Raw genomic sequence first — 17,295 nt, forward strand, 5'->3', positions numbered from 1 at the left:
CCCCCCCCCCCCCCTGGGTCCGGCCCTGACAGTGACAGAGATACAGAATACCTGACTCTTCCTATCTTCCTCCCAAGCTCTATCTCTCTTTCCCTTACACGATCACATTAATTTTGCTGACAGACAGACAGACACAGACTGACACAGACAGACTCACACACTCACGCACGCACGTGCAAACGCACTCACGCCTTTGAATTACTTACAGGTTGACTGACGAAGTATCTTTGGTGTTTCAACTCTCGGCGGAGGTACTGATCCAATGTGGTCCCCGACTGCACATTGCAAACAGAAACCATGCACTCAAACATAATTACACTTCACCAGTCCACACAAGCATATCTACGCTGTAAATACGTAAAAACACCACACATTACGACTCCTCGATGTGTTATCAAAGTGTGAGAGAAACACTGTCAAAACAAAACAACAACACTAACATCAACAACAGACAACAACGTGTAGAAGCTGTAAACTCTAGTATAGATACGAGTGCAAAACTCAAACTTAAAGGCAGAGTAAGCCTCCCGTAAACCATCACAGATACGGTCAGGCTTTTACACACAGTACAAACACCCTTTCATTTAAACACTCACCAATTGAGAACATCCTAGGTGCCCTCCGTAAAGAGCGAACAATTTTCAAAGAATTTATTTTTGCGTGGTTTATCTTACCCCTGAGCCATCGTGAACCCGTGTGATCCAGTTTTCCTTTTTCACAATGCAGTCGTCAGTTAGTCATGATTGCGACTCGATGTGAGCTTATCTACAATAGCACGTTTTTTATGCACGAAACAACGGCTGTGGTTCACAAGAACTCTAGCGATGGCTTTTGACTGTTGAGAGGAACGGCGATTTGCACTGATAAACCGTCTGCTACGACCCTTGCGTGACCCTGCTTCCGGGCTTTTCTTTTTTTTAAACGTTCACAACTTCGAATTGTTCTGAACTTGTCTTGATGAAAAACGAATTCTTTTATGATTTAAGAATGTTTGTGTTACAAGCTGTCAATTTATAATTTAGATTTTAAAAGTTAGGTCTAGCGCAAAAACGAGGCGCCGTTGTTGTTAACGAACAAGTCTACGAAAATAAATTCTTTGAAAATGTCTCACGCTCGACAGAAAGCAGCCCGGATGTTCCCGTTCGGTGAGCGTTCAAATGGAAGTATGCTTGTACTGTATTTAGACGCTCGGGGAGCTCTGTGATGGTTTACGGGAGGCTTACTGTGCCTTTAAATATCTTTATAGGATAGAACAGGTTCTTCGGCTGTTTGAAGGTTAAATCTCAAACCTAAATATCTGTATTGGATAGAACAGGTTCTTTGGCTGTTAGAGGTCAAACCTAAATATCTGTATTGGATAGAACACGTTCTTTGGCTGTTAGAGGTCAAACCTAAATATCTGTATTGGATAGAACACGTTCTTTGGCTGTTGGTCAAACCTAAATATCTGTATTGGATAGAACAGGTTCTTTGGCTGTTAGAGGTCAAACCTAAATATCTGTATTGGATAGAACAGGTTCTTTGGCTGTTAGAGGTCAAACCTAAATATCTGTATTGGATAGAACCCGTTCTTTGGCTGTTAGAGGTCAAACCTAAATATCTGTATTGGATAGAACACGTTCTTTGGCTGTCAGAGGTCAAACCTAAATATCTGTATTGGATAGAACAGGTTCTTTGGCTGTTAGAGGTCAAACCTAAATATCTGTATTGGATAGAACACGTTCTTTGGCTGTTAGAGATCAAACCTAAATATCTGTATTGGATAGAACACGTTCTTTGGCTGTTGGTCAAACCTAAATATCTGTATTGGATAGAACAGGTTCTTTGGCTGTTAGAGGTCAAACCTAAATATCTGTATTGGATAGAACACGTTCTTTGGCTGTTAGAGGTCAAACCTAAATATCTGTATTGGATAGAACAGGTTCTTTGGCTGTTAGAGGTCAAACCTAAATATCTGTATTGGATAGAACAGGTTCTTTGGCTGTTAGAGGTCAAACCTAAATATCTGTATTGGATAGAATGCGTTCTTTGGCTGTTAGAGGTCAAACCTAAATATCTGTATTGGATAGAACACGTTCTTTGGCTGTTAGAGGTCAAACCTAAATATCTGTATTGGATAGAACAGGTTCTTTGGCTGTTAGAGGTCAAACCTAAATATCTGTATTGGATAGAACAGGTTCTTTGGCTGTTAGAGGTCAAACCTAAATATCTGTATTGGATAGAACACGTTCTTTGGCTGTTAGAGGTCAAACCTAAATGTCTGTATTGGATAGAACAGGTTCTTTGGCTGTTAGAGGTCAAACCTAAATATCTGTATTGGATAGAACACGTTCTTTGGCTGTTGGAGGTCAAACCTAAATATCTGTATTGGATAGAACACGTTCTTTGGCTGTTGGAGGTCAAACCTAAATATCTGTATTGGATAGAACACGTTCTTTGGCTGTTAGAGGTCAAACCTAAATATCTGTATTGGATAGAACAGGTTCTTTGGCTGTTAGAGGTCAAACCTAAATATCTGTATTGGATAGAACACGTTCTTTGGCTGTTAGAGGTCAAACCTAAATATCTGTATTGGATAGAACAGGTTCTTTGGCTGTTAGAGGTCAAACCTAAATATCTGTATTGGATAGAACACGTTCTTTGGCTGTTAGAGGTCAAACCTAAACATCTGTATTGGATAGAACAGGTTCTTTGGCTGTTAGAGGTCAAACCTAAATATCTGTATTGGATAGAACACGTTCTTTGGCTGTTAGAGGTCAAACCTAAATATCTGTATTGGATAGAACAGGTTCTTTGGCTGTTAGAGGTCAAACCTAAATATCTGTATTGGATAGAACAGGTTCTTTGGCTGTTAGAGGTCAAACCTAAATATCTGTATTGGATAGAACAGGTTCTTTGGCTGTTAGAGGTCAAACCTAAATATCTGTATTGGATAGAACACGTTCTTTGGCTGTTAGAAGGTTAAAACTCAATCACCTGTATGAGGTCAATATGGCATGAGGAACTTTCCATAAGTTCGCCGTATGAAAATCTCTTTGCCCGAAGTACTCACAAACAAGTCGTAAATTTACACTATATTGGGGTGTGCACGTTAAAGACCCCACGATTGACAAAAGGGTCTTTCCTGGCAAAATTGTATAGGCATAGATAAAAAATGTCCACCAAAATACCCGTGTGACTTGGAATAATAGGCCGTGAAAAGTAGGATATGCGCTGAAATGGCTGCGATCTGCTGGTCGATGTGAATGCGTGATGCATTGTGTAAAAAATTCCATCTCACACGGCATAAATTATAGATCCCTGCGCCTTGAGTCCGAGTCTGGAGATACGCGCGCGATATAAGACTACATATAATAATAAATGATGTGTGAAGCGAAACCCCTTACTTACAGAGCTTAGTTTGGTGGGACAGAAGTTGTGGGTAAGAGGAGTTAAAAACACATTCGTACATATATCCGTAATAGGTCAATATGGCCCAAGAAAACTTTATACGAGTTCGCATTAACTGTATCAACCTCATTTCGCCTGGTTGAGGACTAGAAAACTCTTGCTCATGTGTGAAACAAAAACCCGTATCAAATCACCAAAGGGAAGTAAGCGCTTTAAATTAAAATGCATACATGTGTAATGGAGTAAGCGAGAGTTATACGGAACCAATCTCATGCATGGCGCCTGAGAGAATAACAAGCACTGAAATGAACAAGCGACTTCCATCGTCATGCTTGTTATTCTCTCAGGTGCCAGGAGATTGGTTCCGTATAACTCTCGCTTACACCATTACACATGTCGTATGCATTTAGAGCGCTTAGGCCACACACAAAAAAGTCTGTTTACGGTATCACGACCGACCCTATTTTTTTGGCCAATGTTACCGTAAACAGACTATTTTTTATGTTGGCCTTACTTCCCTTTGGTTATTCGATCTATAAATAGCACTCCGTCTCCTTTGTTAAAGGGATAATACTAAGGTTAAAGGGATAATACTAAGGTTAAAGGGATAATACTAAGGTTAAAGGGATAATACTAAGGTTAAAGCGTTGGCAGGGGAGCCTTCACTTTATACTATTTTTCTTTGGTGCGGTTCGCGTTTTTCATATGAGCTTTTTCGAGTATTGTTCGGTGTTAATTCTATTTTCTTGTGAGTTGTCTTACTGGTGACATATATTTTTAATGTCGTTTGAAACATGGTTCTCTTTTGCACTTTTTGTGTGTCCAAATTGCAGCACATGACGTTTAAAAACGGAAGCGCCTTGTCAGTGTTAAAAAGAGAACCAGGTCGAAGAAGAAACAAAAACGAAACAAAGAAAGGTTTGTTACTGGGACGTTTAACTGAAGGCAAAACAAAAACTAGGTTGAACAAGAGCAAGAATGCAAACAACGATTTTTTTTCCACACGCCTGTAAATCATTGAAAGACGATTACTTAATACTGAGGTACGTGATTGTAAAGCGGCTTCCCTTGGCCTGACAGTAAGTGCAGGGTACACTTTGGTTTGACAAAACTCGAGTGGCACTTTACTGCACTTTGTTGGCTACCCTTGCCCGATTTTGATAGCCTTCTGCGCATTTACTTTGCAGGTAAATTAAAGGCCCCTCCGCCTCGCCTCACCTACTCAGATCCAGTCAGGCTTTTGCATGAGACATTGTCAGTCCAGGGTTTCATTTACTAGTGCGCCCTGCGCCATTGGCGCATTGATTCTGAAAATGTCCCATCACAATTCCCTTCAGTGCGTCAAAGGGCGCATTGAGATCACGTTCCACTGCGCCAGCAAATGTCCACTTTACATCGGATTACACACACACACACACACACACACACACACACACACACACACACACACACACACACACACACACACACACACACAAACACACACACACACACACACACACACACACACATTGGCACCATATTGCACCATTTTGCATCTTTGGTCAAAACGCGTACAAGCCTCTTTGGCGCTTCTTGCCTTCGACTAGCTATGTCCCATCAGAATTTGGTTGAGGGGGACAAATGTCCCATTGCCTTTTTCTCCCAGGCTAAACCCTGGGACAAGATCATCCCTCCACTTGGTCACATACCAACACTCAACCGCCTGGGAGCTCTCTGTGCACACTGGAAGTTATTTTTAAAGCATTTATTTCGTGAAAGGCCGAACATTCCATCTCACCACAGCAAGCAGTCTTGGTGTGGATTTTTGGTATGTGAAAAAAGTGAAGGGATTGTCTTATCCCATGTGATCAGATTTGAGTCGGAGAGGCGAACTATTTTCACGAGGCAGGAAGGGTTTTTAAGAAAGTTTGTTGAAAGGTGACATGCACAGAAACTTGAAAAAGCACTATAGATTTATCATAAGTGTCAGAAAAGACAAACAAAGCGATATAAATCGACTCATGTGGCAGGCGAGGTCATATATCTGTTGTGGTAGTTCATACTATGCTGAATAAAGGTATCATGTACAATATTTCACATATTGCAGCCTCAAGCAACATTCAACAATAGGACTTTGCAATCATTCGACTGAACTAACACTAAGTATCGTGCGCCGTGTCAGTTTTAAAAGTGTGCTTATTTCAATGCTAAGAATTCAAATCCCTGGAATGTTTTTTTCTGGCATTATGCTACTAAGGCCTGTTTGAATCTGTAGGGCTCCACGAAAGTGTGTTTATTTCAATACTAAGATTTTGAATCCGTGCAATTTTCACTCTGGCATCAAGCTACTAAGGCCTGTTTAAATCGGTAGGGCTCCACGAAACTAAGTGTGTTTATTTCAATACTAAGATTTTGAATCCGTGCAATTTTCGCTCTGGCATCAAGCTACTAATGCCTGGTTGTTTGTATCTGTAGGGCTTTTAAGTTAGTGAGCTCTTTATGAATTGTGGCCCTCCACCACGAAATGAGTCGCATGTCACCTCGCGCGGTTCTGCGGTAGGCTTAATATAAGTCCGGGGAGTGTCTGGTAACAGTGTGAGGGTCACCTAAGTCACAGGCTTATAACTCAAACAGTTTTCGCTCTTTTCTAAAACGGTTTTCACCCCTGCATAGAGCATAACAAACTCTTTAGGAAAATGTACAAATATAAAAATCATGCAAAGGTGACATGCGACTCACTCCGTGGTGGAGGGTCACAATTGTGGCTTTACCATGAAAAAATCACAAGAATTCATAATTCTGAAAGTATAATCCAAAGAAAACGTTTTAACATGATGATAACATTGAGATTTCAAGTCTGTATTCAGGTCTGGGTGGCCGAGTGGTAACGCACTTGCGCTCGGAATCGAGAGGTTGCGTGTTCGACCCTGGGTCGGGCCGCTATTTTCTCCCCCCTTTCCTAACCTAGATGGTGGGTTCAAGTGCTAGTCTTTCGGATGAGACGAAAAACCGAGGTCCCTTCGTGTACACTATATTGGGGTGTGCACGTTAAAGATCCCACGATTGACAAAAGGGTCTTTCCTGGCAAAATTGTATAGGCATAGATAAAAATGTCCATCAAATACCCGTGTGACTTGGAATAAAGGCCGCGAAAGGTGAACATTCGCCTAACAGGCTTGAGGTTTGCTGGTCGATGTGAATGCGTGATATATTGTGTAAAAAATTCCACCTCACACGGCATAAAGCGCTTTGAACTTCGGATAAGGCGCTATATAAATAAAGAGAATAATAAAATTGGCAGTGGTGGTGAATAAAGGACATTTTGTTGAATAATACGCTTGAGCCTTCACTTATAAAACAATGCAGGAAAGGATGTAGCAGTGTGAAACAAAAATAAGAGAACAAAGAAAAAAAAGCATATTTTTCTTTACGCATGGAATTCTGAAATAAATGTGACCTTGACAGTGCCTGCATACCAAAAAGTAATTTCCATTTAAATTGAAATACATTATAATGTGTGACTTTTTAATTTTAGACTTAACTTAATTTGTTGTGTGGTCCAAAGCGTTTCCGTTGTTCTACAACTCACCCTTTATTTTCTGAATCCAAAAAATCTAACCAACTAAAGAATGACTGTGGTGGAGGCAATGTCGCATAACAAAATAAATCTCTACTCACCAAGACAACGACAGCACAGGTACAAAGTCACAACTTTTGCCTGTGGAGGCTTAATTCTTCGGGACACAAATAAAAAGCGAACCCAAAAGTAGGAGAGTATGTACAGAATTCTTTTGATTTTCAACATTTCCTGAATAAATTTTGTTCAAACCAAAATAAGTGTGTATACATATACTCACTTTTCGCGTCCTCGCACTCTCCGCTGATCCTCTTGGGAATCTTCCAGTTGGCAAACAGCTGAAACACACAACACAGAACGACCACACTGTACTTTTTGCCACCTCTGCCTTGAGCACGGTGTTGTGCTTATCACAAGGATCTGGCACAAAGCCACATGTCTAGCATCAGGGGTGAGATTAAGTGTTACTGGTAGAGGAAGTAGAAATTGATTTTTTGAATTAGTTTGGATCGATAGTTTAGATCAGGAAGAAAGGAAGAACAGTTTAGCATAATTCTCATGTGTGTGTTTTAGGATTGGACCAAGAGTTTAACTACGCAGTTTGGAAGAAACGTAAGATGACTATATCATGGATATGTTTATTTAAAAACAATAACCAATTATTCAGTAACATTTTTACAAAACACAGAAGACTAAGCCCAAGAAAAATAAATAAATATATAGATCAAATAACCAAAGGGAAGTAAGCGCTCTTTATGCAGACGACATGTTTAATAGAGTAAGCGAGAGTGATACGGAACCTTTCTCCTGGCACTTGAGAGAACAACAAGCATTGAAATGAACAAGCGACTTTCATCCTCAACATTTCAATGCTTGTTGTTCTCTCAGGTGCCAGGACAAAGGTTCCGTATAACTCTCGCTTACTCTATCACACATGTCAGTCGTATGCATATAGCGCGCTTACTTCCCTTTGGTATGGACTGGGTGGCCGAGTGGTAACGCACTTGCGCTCGGAAGCGAGAGGTTGCGTGTTCAGGCCTGGGTCAGGCCGCAATTTTCTCCCCCCTTTCCTAACCTAGGTGGTGGGTTCAAGTGCTAGTCTTTCGGACGAGACGAAAAACGGAGGTCCCTTCGTGTACACTACATTGGGGGTGTGCACGTTAAAGATCCCACGATTGACAAAAGGGTCTTTCCTGGCAAAATTGTATAGGCATAGATAAAAATGTCCACCAAATACCCGTGTGACTTGGAATAAAGTGTAAAAAAAATTCCATCTTACACGGCATTAAGTCTCAGAGCTTGGAAACATGAATACACGCATGCAGGAAAAAATAAAAAAAATGGGTAGCGCCGCATACTGTATGGCAGCTCGCTTTCCCCAGGGAGAAAGCAGCACGAATTTCTGTGAGGTTACCCTCATGGACTATATAAAATCTTATCCTTATCCTTATCCTTATCCTTAACTCTCGCTTACTCTATCACACATGTTAGTCGTATGCATATAGCGCGCTTACTTCGCTTTGGTTATTTGATCTCTAAACAACGCTCTGCCTCATTTCGTTTAAGATTCTAATAAATATATGGTTAAATTACAGTTTTCGCATTGTGTTGAAGGGGATTTCACGGGACTGAAAAAAACCCTGGGGGAAATCGATCAATTTCCTGGACCCTTCAAGACATAGACAAAACCTTTACTGTACTCCAGAAACCTCAATGATATTTCACTCACAGAAGTTTACAAGCCGCGGAAAAATACATGCTTTTTGACACCGAAGCCATCCACATTCCTCACAAAATGTAAACAAAATATGGGCAAGAATTGTACAGTTACCTACAGAAAATTGAACAATCCATTAATCTCACAGATTTTTGCATGACTTTGATAAAGGTTTTATCGTGCCCTAGAAAACAGGGGCCATGCATGCTATGTGGCCTTACGCTACAGGCAATAAATAGGTGCTGAAGTTTTGACAGAGGATTAGCATAATCCTTGTTCGACACACGCGGTTCAGTCAACTTAAAAGCAGACTATACCTGGCAGGAAAAGGAATATGTCAATTTCTGGTTGGAAAATATAGTACACTCATACTATTGAAGTCGCAAAAGTGTATGGTTTACTAGTACCAGAATTGATGTGCTGTACTATGCACAAGAAAAGGGTTGAATCCTTATAATGATACTTCCACTCGAGGAAAAGTGCACTCTTACGTTTGAATGTGTAAACGTTAATGGTTCACTAATACCATTGATCAGCTTATTTCATGTCCGTCGCCTGGATGCCCGAATGAAATTAAAAAAAAAACCCACATAAAACTCACAACTGTAATACTTCAACACGAGAAATTCAGCCCGTGAAGTATCAGAGGTCGATCCTCACTTTCACAATTCTGGCACACAGGCAAAGTATGACCTACTAGATAAATACCCGCTTCGCCGGGAAGAAGTAGAGCCAAATACCGGGTGTACGCCGGCTTCGCCGGCGCACCGTACGAAGGAAGGGAGATAAACGCGCAAAACACTGGAGAAGATAAGGAAGAGTTACTGGGAATGGATGTACAGAAAAACCAAAATCGGTTCAGCGCTGCGCGCTGAGAGCACGTGTTGAAAATTTTCATCGACCAGATTGTGTCCGGGGTCTACCTGAATATGCCCACCAAATTTGAAGCAGATTCATCGAGAACTTTGGCCGTGCATGGCGAACAGACAGACAGACAGACAGACAGACAGACACACAAGCCATATATAGATATAGATATGAAGCATTTCAGAATTTAAAAGCACTGTACACGGCATGATGCTCGACCGTAATAATGAATTGAAAGTCCTTGACAAATTCACAGTTTTAATGCCAACAGCTACACGCCGGATAAATAAGTACAGAATGTTTTAATAATAATAATAATACCGGCCCCCGTAGCGCAGTGGTTAGCGCATCGGGCTGTGGGCCGGGAGGTCGTGGGTTCGAATCCCATCAGGGTCATGTGGGTTTTTCGGGCTACGGTCGGCTCCCACCCAGAGTGGAAGTGCTATGGTTCCCATGGGAAGGCTGGAATCACACAGCCGAGTGTCATTCACTTAACGAATGCGACTTTGAGGGTGCTCAGGTTCTGTTTACCTGACTAACACCGCAGGTGCGGCAGTTCTCGAGCCTGGTATATTATGACAGTAAGCGTAGAATGCTGCCCTGTCACGTAGTCTCAAACCAAATTGGAAATCCATAGCATCATCATTATAATCATCCTCATCTCATTAATCATCCAAAATTATAAATTGTCCTTGCTCTTGTGGCCCTTCATGCCCGGAGCTCTCATGGTGACCTTGGTCTCAGTGTTCCTGTTCCATCCTTCCCTGAATAGTACTTCTGCTGTCAGTCTTCAACGTGTGACGTTCTGGGGGGTCGACGGAGGGACGTGGTGGCGGTCTGCTCTCTGGAGGGGACCCTCACTCAGTCTGGCTCCGCGACTTAGCTGTCAATGTCGTTAGTAGGGGGCATAGTAGGTAGTGGGCTGCGTCCGTTAGCTCGGGACAGACCCACTACTGAACACCGTCGAAGTGACTCAGCAGAAGTGCAGTGTCATCTTCCGAGGGTAGCCTACCGCAACGACCCGACATCCCTCCCTGGAGCGTCTGTAAAATCGACAAGTCTGGCAGCGGAACCAAATTCAGATGTGGATGGAGCAGCGAGTGCAGGGACGGGGCGGCGTGAGAGCACACCGGGACAAGGAAAAGGTGTAAGGGAAAAAAAACAAAAAAAAAAAAAAAAATAATAATAATAATAATGGAAACTTATAGAGCGCTTACCTAGAAGCTCTAAGCGCTTAACAATGACATTGCTATACACATGTACAAAACCAAAATACAGCATTAAGACACAAAAAGAACAGGAGTACAAAAGCAAATTCATCGTTTAAATCCATGCAGTCATAACACAAAAGCTACGGTCCTCATAACATGAAGTAGGGTATAAGGTCCGGAAATTTCACCTAAACAACTTCCCAAAATGCATGATGTAACTAAAGTTGGTGTCATATTGTCCTCTTTTTGCTGCAATAAAGTGATCATTTAAAATATAGCTCACAGTGCCCGTATTCAAAGATTTATTAAAAATTCCAAATCTTGCATTCAAAACCGTTTTATTGATACGATAAACACCCAAGCACACCCTCCGTGTAATAGAGACGTGGACTAGCTTATGCTTAGTGCACCTTGTGATTTTGGTGCCTCTGCATGTAGACATGACGGAAATAAATCAATTTAAAGTTATGTCGTTCGAAAACACAAGGCTACGACACGGCTAATTCGCATGTTACAATACATTTTGAATTTAATAAAAGCTGTAACATGCAATTAATATGCAAGTTTTTTCTTACAAAACTAATTTACAGCAATTCGTTCAAATACCATGTGTATAAATTCCGGTCCTCATGGGATAGGACCCTCAACACGCAAGAGTATTTACTTAAGAACTTTAAGAACAGATAAGAAAAATCGATGCTGAACGGATCAAGGTTATGAGGAGATGACATGTCAATCAATATCCGGTTTTTTGAAACTGCATGTGAGTTAAACAAAACAATACATCAAAACAACACCCGAAGTTCCAGCAATGCCATATACATATACGCGTCTACCGCGGAGTAGATTACTTCCACTTAGTTTGGATCAATCAATTTGGAGTAAAGGCACCGAGTGTTCAAATTAGAAATAGCCTATATAACATTTCAGAGAGAGAGAGAGAGAGAGAGAGAGAGAGAGAGAGAGAGAGAGAGAGAGAGAGAGAGAGAGAGAGAGAGAGAGAGATAGAGAGAGAGAGAGAGAGAGAGAGAGAGAGAGAGAGAGAGAGAGAGAGAGAGAGAGAGAGAGAGAGAGAGAGAGAGAGAGAGAGAGAGAGAGAGAGAGAGAGAGTTACCTGCGGTGCTTGGGTGAATTGCAACATCCTTTTTAATTTCAATTTCTCGCGATTTAATTCACAATGATTACACCATAGTATATTCTCCTTCGCTTGAAAAATAATACACGTGTATCACAAATCTTGCTAATAATATCTGAATTCTAAGTCCGACTGGAAGGAAGTCGTGTCTTCAATGTATGAAATAATGTCAGCCAGATGAATGATAGGGCCAAGGCAGAAATCAATGTCTGGGGCAACTACCGCAATGCTCACAGTTCTAGCTGGTTCTCTGGGCTGGTGGTGGAACAGGACCTTGAGGGTAGGTGTGGAGAGGAGGGGGAGGGGGTGGGTTAGAGTAGGGAGATAATGAATATGTTCAAAGACATTTCTGAAGTGAATCTGCTATATTTTAAGTTTCGTTGCCTTTGAGCTTTCATTTAAACGTAGTGAACATTTTGAGTAACATGTGGGATCCATCTATTCAACTGTTCCCGTTTAAAAAAATGTTTTATTCCTTAACTTAGTAACACCAAGGGCTATCAGTAGTATTTTAGAACAAAGCAAAAAGTTACCACTAAAACCAAGGCTTAAATATTGATGTTTTCAGTGCATAGTTACAACATCGATGGCAGCTAGCTTATAACAACCGATTTTACTCCCCCCTCTGCTTCTTTACCTCTGTAAACTTGTAGAGCTAGTTATTTTTCGATAATGACCCAGCAACTAAACAAATAACGAGCCAGCAACAGCCTGAATCCTCGATAGTGCAATGGGTTGAGAAGCTGTTCTACTACTTTTGCGACTGAAAAGTTCCGAACGCTCTAATGTACGAAGTATACATTTCTGGAGCAAACAATACAAACATACCGCATTTAAATTAACAAATACAGGCCTGAACACATGAATCTCCATATAAAATCCATGAGTTCGGTTGTTTTCTGAAACTAGATCTGTCGTGCACAAACCGTTCATCACAAGCAAATTCCCAAGGCAAGTAACTCATACTCTAGCGTTCTTCGACAACACTGACTGCAATCCGACGGTCAGTTTTCAACAATATTTCATTTCATAAACAGATCCCACGCAACCAAATGCACACATCTCAGTTCGCGGTCATGAAAAAGCTCGCTAAAGCTCGCATTTTTCATGATCCGCTAACTTCGACCATTATTTTTGATAATCACTGAGACTCGGCATGTAACCTCTACGTATTGACCTTTTTATAAGACGTATATTTCTTGCAGGTAAGGATGTGTTCGTTGTTTTCGATGCTGGTCAGTATCTTCTGTTTGAATTTATTGAGTGTATTTAACTCAAGGCCAACAGACTTTCGTAGTGAACTGCACGTGGTTGACATGCAGATTTGTGCCTTATGTCCCTTATGTCTAAGAAAACGTCTACAAAGTACGTTGACAAAAATTGTAAATTTCTGTTTCACTGTAGGGAAAAAAACACCAAACAAACAACAACAACAACAACACCAACTCACTTAAAAAGCCAAGAATGTTCAGTTCCTATTGTTTTGAAAATTTAGTAGACGAAAATCTTAATATTGATAAGGGTAGTCAGACGAGACAGCGATTCAGTGTCAGAGACCCCCCAAGGGAGTGAGAAGAAGCGGGGGGTATGTTGTAACCATGGGTGATAGTCACAGGTGCTGCGACCTCTTACCTCTTAATACCCCTTTCTTTGTTCAATTATAACTCATTTCTCTGCCACCAGTGGGCGTTTTACATTTTGGGATCGATGAAAGTTAAAAGTTAAATTGGTTGTCTGTAATATAATATGTCTGTTACTGTTAGTTCCGTTCTTTCACGCCCACCGGTGGGTGCGCTGCCAAAGCTGTTATATCTTCCGAATTCGTTAATAATTGGAGTTAGATGGGTCGTATTTACATGGGGTTCCTTGTTATTTGTCTGCGTTGGCCAGCTGCAACGCCTGCATATACTGTGTGTGTGTGTGTGTGTGTGTGTGTGGGTGTGTGGGTGTGTGTGTGATTTGGCTTTTATGTGTGTGTGTGTGTGTGTGTGTGTGTGTGTGTGTGTGTGTGTGTGTGTGTGTGTGTGTGTGTGTGTGTGTGTGTACATGATTTGGCTTTTACGTGTATGGTCGTCGTCGACATTAATGCCTACAATGATAATGCTTGTCAATGTCACAGTGATGATGATTATGATGATGATGATGATGATGATGATGATGATGGTGATGATGATGATATGTGATGGTGATGGTGACGATGATGATAGTAGAGATGGGGCACGCACACATGGTATCTGACGAAGATCCCTTCCTTTGCTTACTAATAGATAGAGAACTCAGAACTCAGAACTCAGAACTTTATTACATAAGGATAAAGGTTTTAGGCTTAGCCTAATCTTCCAACCTGTCCTTGGAACATATACAGAGAATAATTGTAAACGAAAGCAAAGACTGCGCACATACACACACACACATCCACACCCACGTATACACACACACATGCACACATAAACACACACACACACACACACACACACACATGCACACACACACATGCACACACACACACATGCACACACACATGCACACACACACACACACATATACACACACACATGCTCGCGCGCGCGAGCGTGCGCTCGCATATCTACACACAAGCACATGCTATCATTTCATACCTAAAAGGAACAGTATCTAATCAAAGTATTAAACTAGTAAAACATCAAAATAATGGTCGAGTATAAACATAAAAAACAAAACACTTAAGAGCATTGCATACATTATCCGAGTACACAATGGAAACTAGACAGCAGGGGCAGTTTATAGTGTGCTCAAATGTGTGTGCAACTGCCTTTTAAAGGCCTTTAATGATGCGGATCGTTTGATTTCTATTGGCAAAGAATTCCACAGAGATGATCCTGAAAAAGCTAAGCTGGATTTATAAAGATCTATACGAGGAATTGGAGGAAGTAAATTTTGAGACCCATACCTCTTTGCAACATGTATAAAATGGGATTGCACATAACTGGGCACATCGCCATGAACTACTTTATACATAAAGACAGCCTTATTGTATGCAAGGTGGGTTTTTAGGGGAAGGAAATTAAGGATGTTTAACTTCATTTCTGTAGACATGTGCGATTCATACAGGATAAGTTTTGCAGCACGACGGTACAAAGAATTGAGTTTTAATAAGTGAACATCGCTGCAGCCATCCCACAATGTCGAAGCAAAATTAATATGAGGCATTATATGAGCATGAACGAACATTTTTAATGTTTCAGACTTCGCATAATGTTTGAGTTTTGACAGCAAATACAAATTCCTTGATAACACTTTGCAGAGGTTGCTTATGTGTGTTTGCCATTTCATTTCTTCATCAACAGTTACACCAAGTATGCGGTGTTCTTTAACTTGCTGTATTTGAGTTGTACCTAAGGTCAGTTGTAATTTAAGAGGACTTAGCTGATGCTTTTGTCTTGTGGTAATAACAATGCTTTTAGTTTTTTCTGGGTGCAGTATCATGGCATTTGATGTGCACCATTTCGCAACTTCGTCCAAAGTGTTCTTCAGGGAAGAATTTACTGATTCCAACGAGGTGTTACTGGTATGGATAGACGAATCGTCTGCAAAAAACTCGCATATGACTCTATCATCCGATACATGTAAAGGCAAATCATTAACGTAAATACAAAAGAGAATAGGTCCTAATATAGACCCTTGGGGGACGCCATGTCTTACTAGTGCAGTAGACGAATTCTGGCATTGTAGAGTGACATACTGTGTCCGGTCAGCAAGATACGATTTAAAGAAGTCACAGACCGAATCGTTTCTCAAATAATAGTGTAATTTTTTCAGCAATATGGAATGATCGACTAAGTCAAATGCTTTCTTAAAGTCCAAAAACAATGCTCCTGTAACTTCAGACTTGTTCATTGCTGACAGCCAAGCTTCGCAGAGAGACGTAAGAGCTGTGTGGCAAGAATGCTTGGACCGAAAACCGGATTGAAACTGATGGAACAAATTTTGTTCTTCCATGTAAGCAAGAAGATGCTTGTGCACATGCCTTTCTAATGGTTTTGACAAAACAGGCAGTAAAGAAATGGGTCTAAAATTACTTGGGTCTGAGAGATCTTTACATTTGGGAAGGGGTATGACTTTGGCGCTTTTCAATTTAGACGGAAAAAAGTTCTGCTCAATACTAAGGTTATATACAAACGTGAGCGAATCCACAATATACGGTAGAGAAAGCTTCAATAACTTCACGGGTATTTTATCAGGACCCATGGACTTTTTATTCTCCAGGTTTTCAATAAATGTTCCGACCTCATGAACTGCAATCGGAGGAATGATAAACGCTTCATTGTTTATTCTGTTCCGCTGACAGAATTCGTCCAATTTTTCAAAACAGTCATCTCTATCCCGAGAATTTGTTTCTGCCACAGAAGCCTTCAATTTATCCGCTAAAGATATAAAATGATTATTAAATTCTTCCGCAGATAGTTTTGTTAGATTAGCAGTTGACCTTTTCCTAGATTTATCAAGGATTTCATTTACTGCCCGCCAAATTGTTGCAGTATCTTTCTTATCGGAAATTAATTTATCAAAGAGAGAGAGAGAGAGAGAGATAGAGAGAGAGAGAGAGAGAGAGAGAGAGAGAGAGAGAGAGAGAGAGAGAGAGAGAGAGAGAGAGAGATAGAAAGAGAGAGAGGACTGAGAGAGAGAGAGAGAGAGAGAGAGAGAGAGAGAGGGTTGAGAGAGAGGATTGAAAGAGAGAGAGAGAGAGAAACAGAGAAAGAGAGGATTGAAAGAGAGAGAGAGAGAGAGAGAGAGAGTGAGTGAGTGAGAGAGAGAGGATTAAGAAAGAGAGAGAGAGAGAGAGAGCGAGAGAGAGAGAGAGAGTGAGAGAGAGGATTGAGAGAGAGAGGATTGAAAGAGAGAGAGAGAAACAGAGAAAGAGAGGACTGAAAGAGAGAGAGAGAGAGAGAGAGAGAGAGAGAGAGAGAGAGAGAGAGAGAGAGAGAGAGAGAGAAAGAGAAAGAGAGTGAGTGAGAGAGAGAGAGGATTGAGAAAGAGAGAGAGAGAGAGAGAGAGAGAGAGAGAGAGAGAGAGAGAGAGAGAGAGAGAGAGAAAGAGAGAGAGAGAGAGAGAGAGAGAGAAAGAGAGAGAGAGAGAGAGAGAGAGAGAGAGAGAGAAAGAGAGGGGGGGGGGGGGGGAGGCACGCACACAAGGTACCTCACGCAGTTCAAACCAAGTAGCTACAGTTCAAGACACTCCGAGTTCACAAACCTGTACCGCCTACAGCCAAACGACCATTCCCAGTCTACCAACCCTCAGTTCTCATAGGGGATTAATTTTCCGAGCCATTGAATCGACAGTGTATTAAAGCCGCGTAGACCATGCCACGAGTCAATGGTACGCCATTCCAAGCCCCTTGTGCCAGACTGACACTTTATACAGTTCCCGTAAAGCGAGC

General features: G+C 41.2%; 1 long non-coding RNA gene across 1 annotated transcript; it reads right to left on the reverse strand.

Annotated features, from left to right (window-relative positions):
* Positions 1 to 206: 206 nt before the first annotated feature.
* On the reverse strand, positions 207 to 12,026 carry LOC138956910 (uncharacterized). The gene is made up of 3 exons (XR_011452865.1): positions 11,859 to 12,026; positions 7,230 to 7,287; positions 207 to 275 (listed from the first exon to the last, which is right to left on the reverse strand). It is a non-coding gene; the product is annotated as an uncharacterized lncRNA (long non-coding RNA).
* Positions 12,027 to 17,295: the final 5,269 nt, after the last annotated feature.

This window comes from Littorina saxatilis, unplaced genomic scaffold (assembly GCF_037325665.1).
Source record: "Littorina saxatilis isolate snail1 unplaced genomic scaffold, US_GU_Lsax_2.0 scaffold_2201, whole genome shotgun sequence".
NCBI lineage: Eukaryota > Metazoa > Mollusca > Gastropoda > Littorinimorpha > Littorinidae > Littorina > Littorina saxatilis.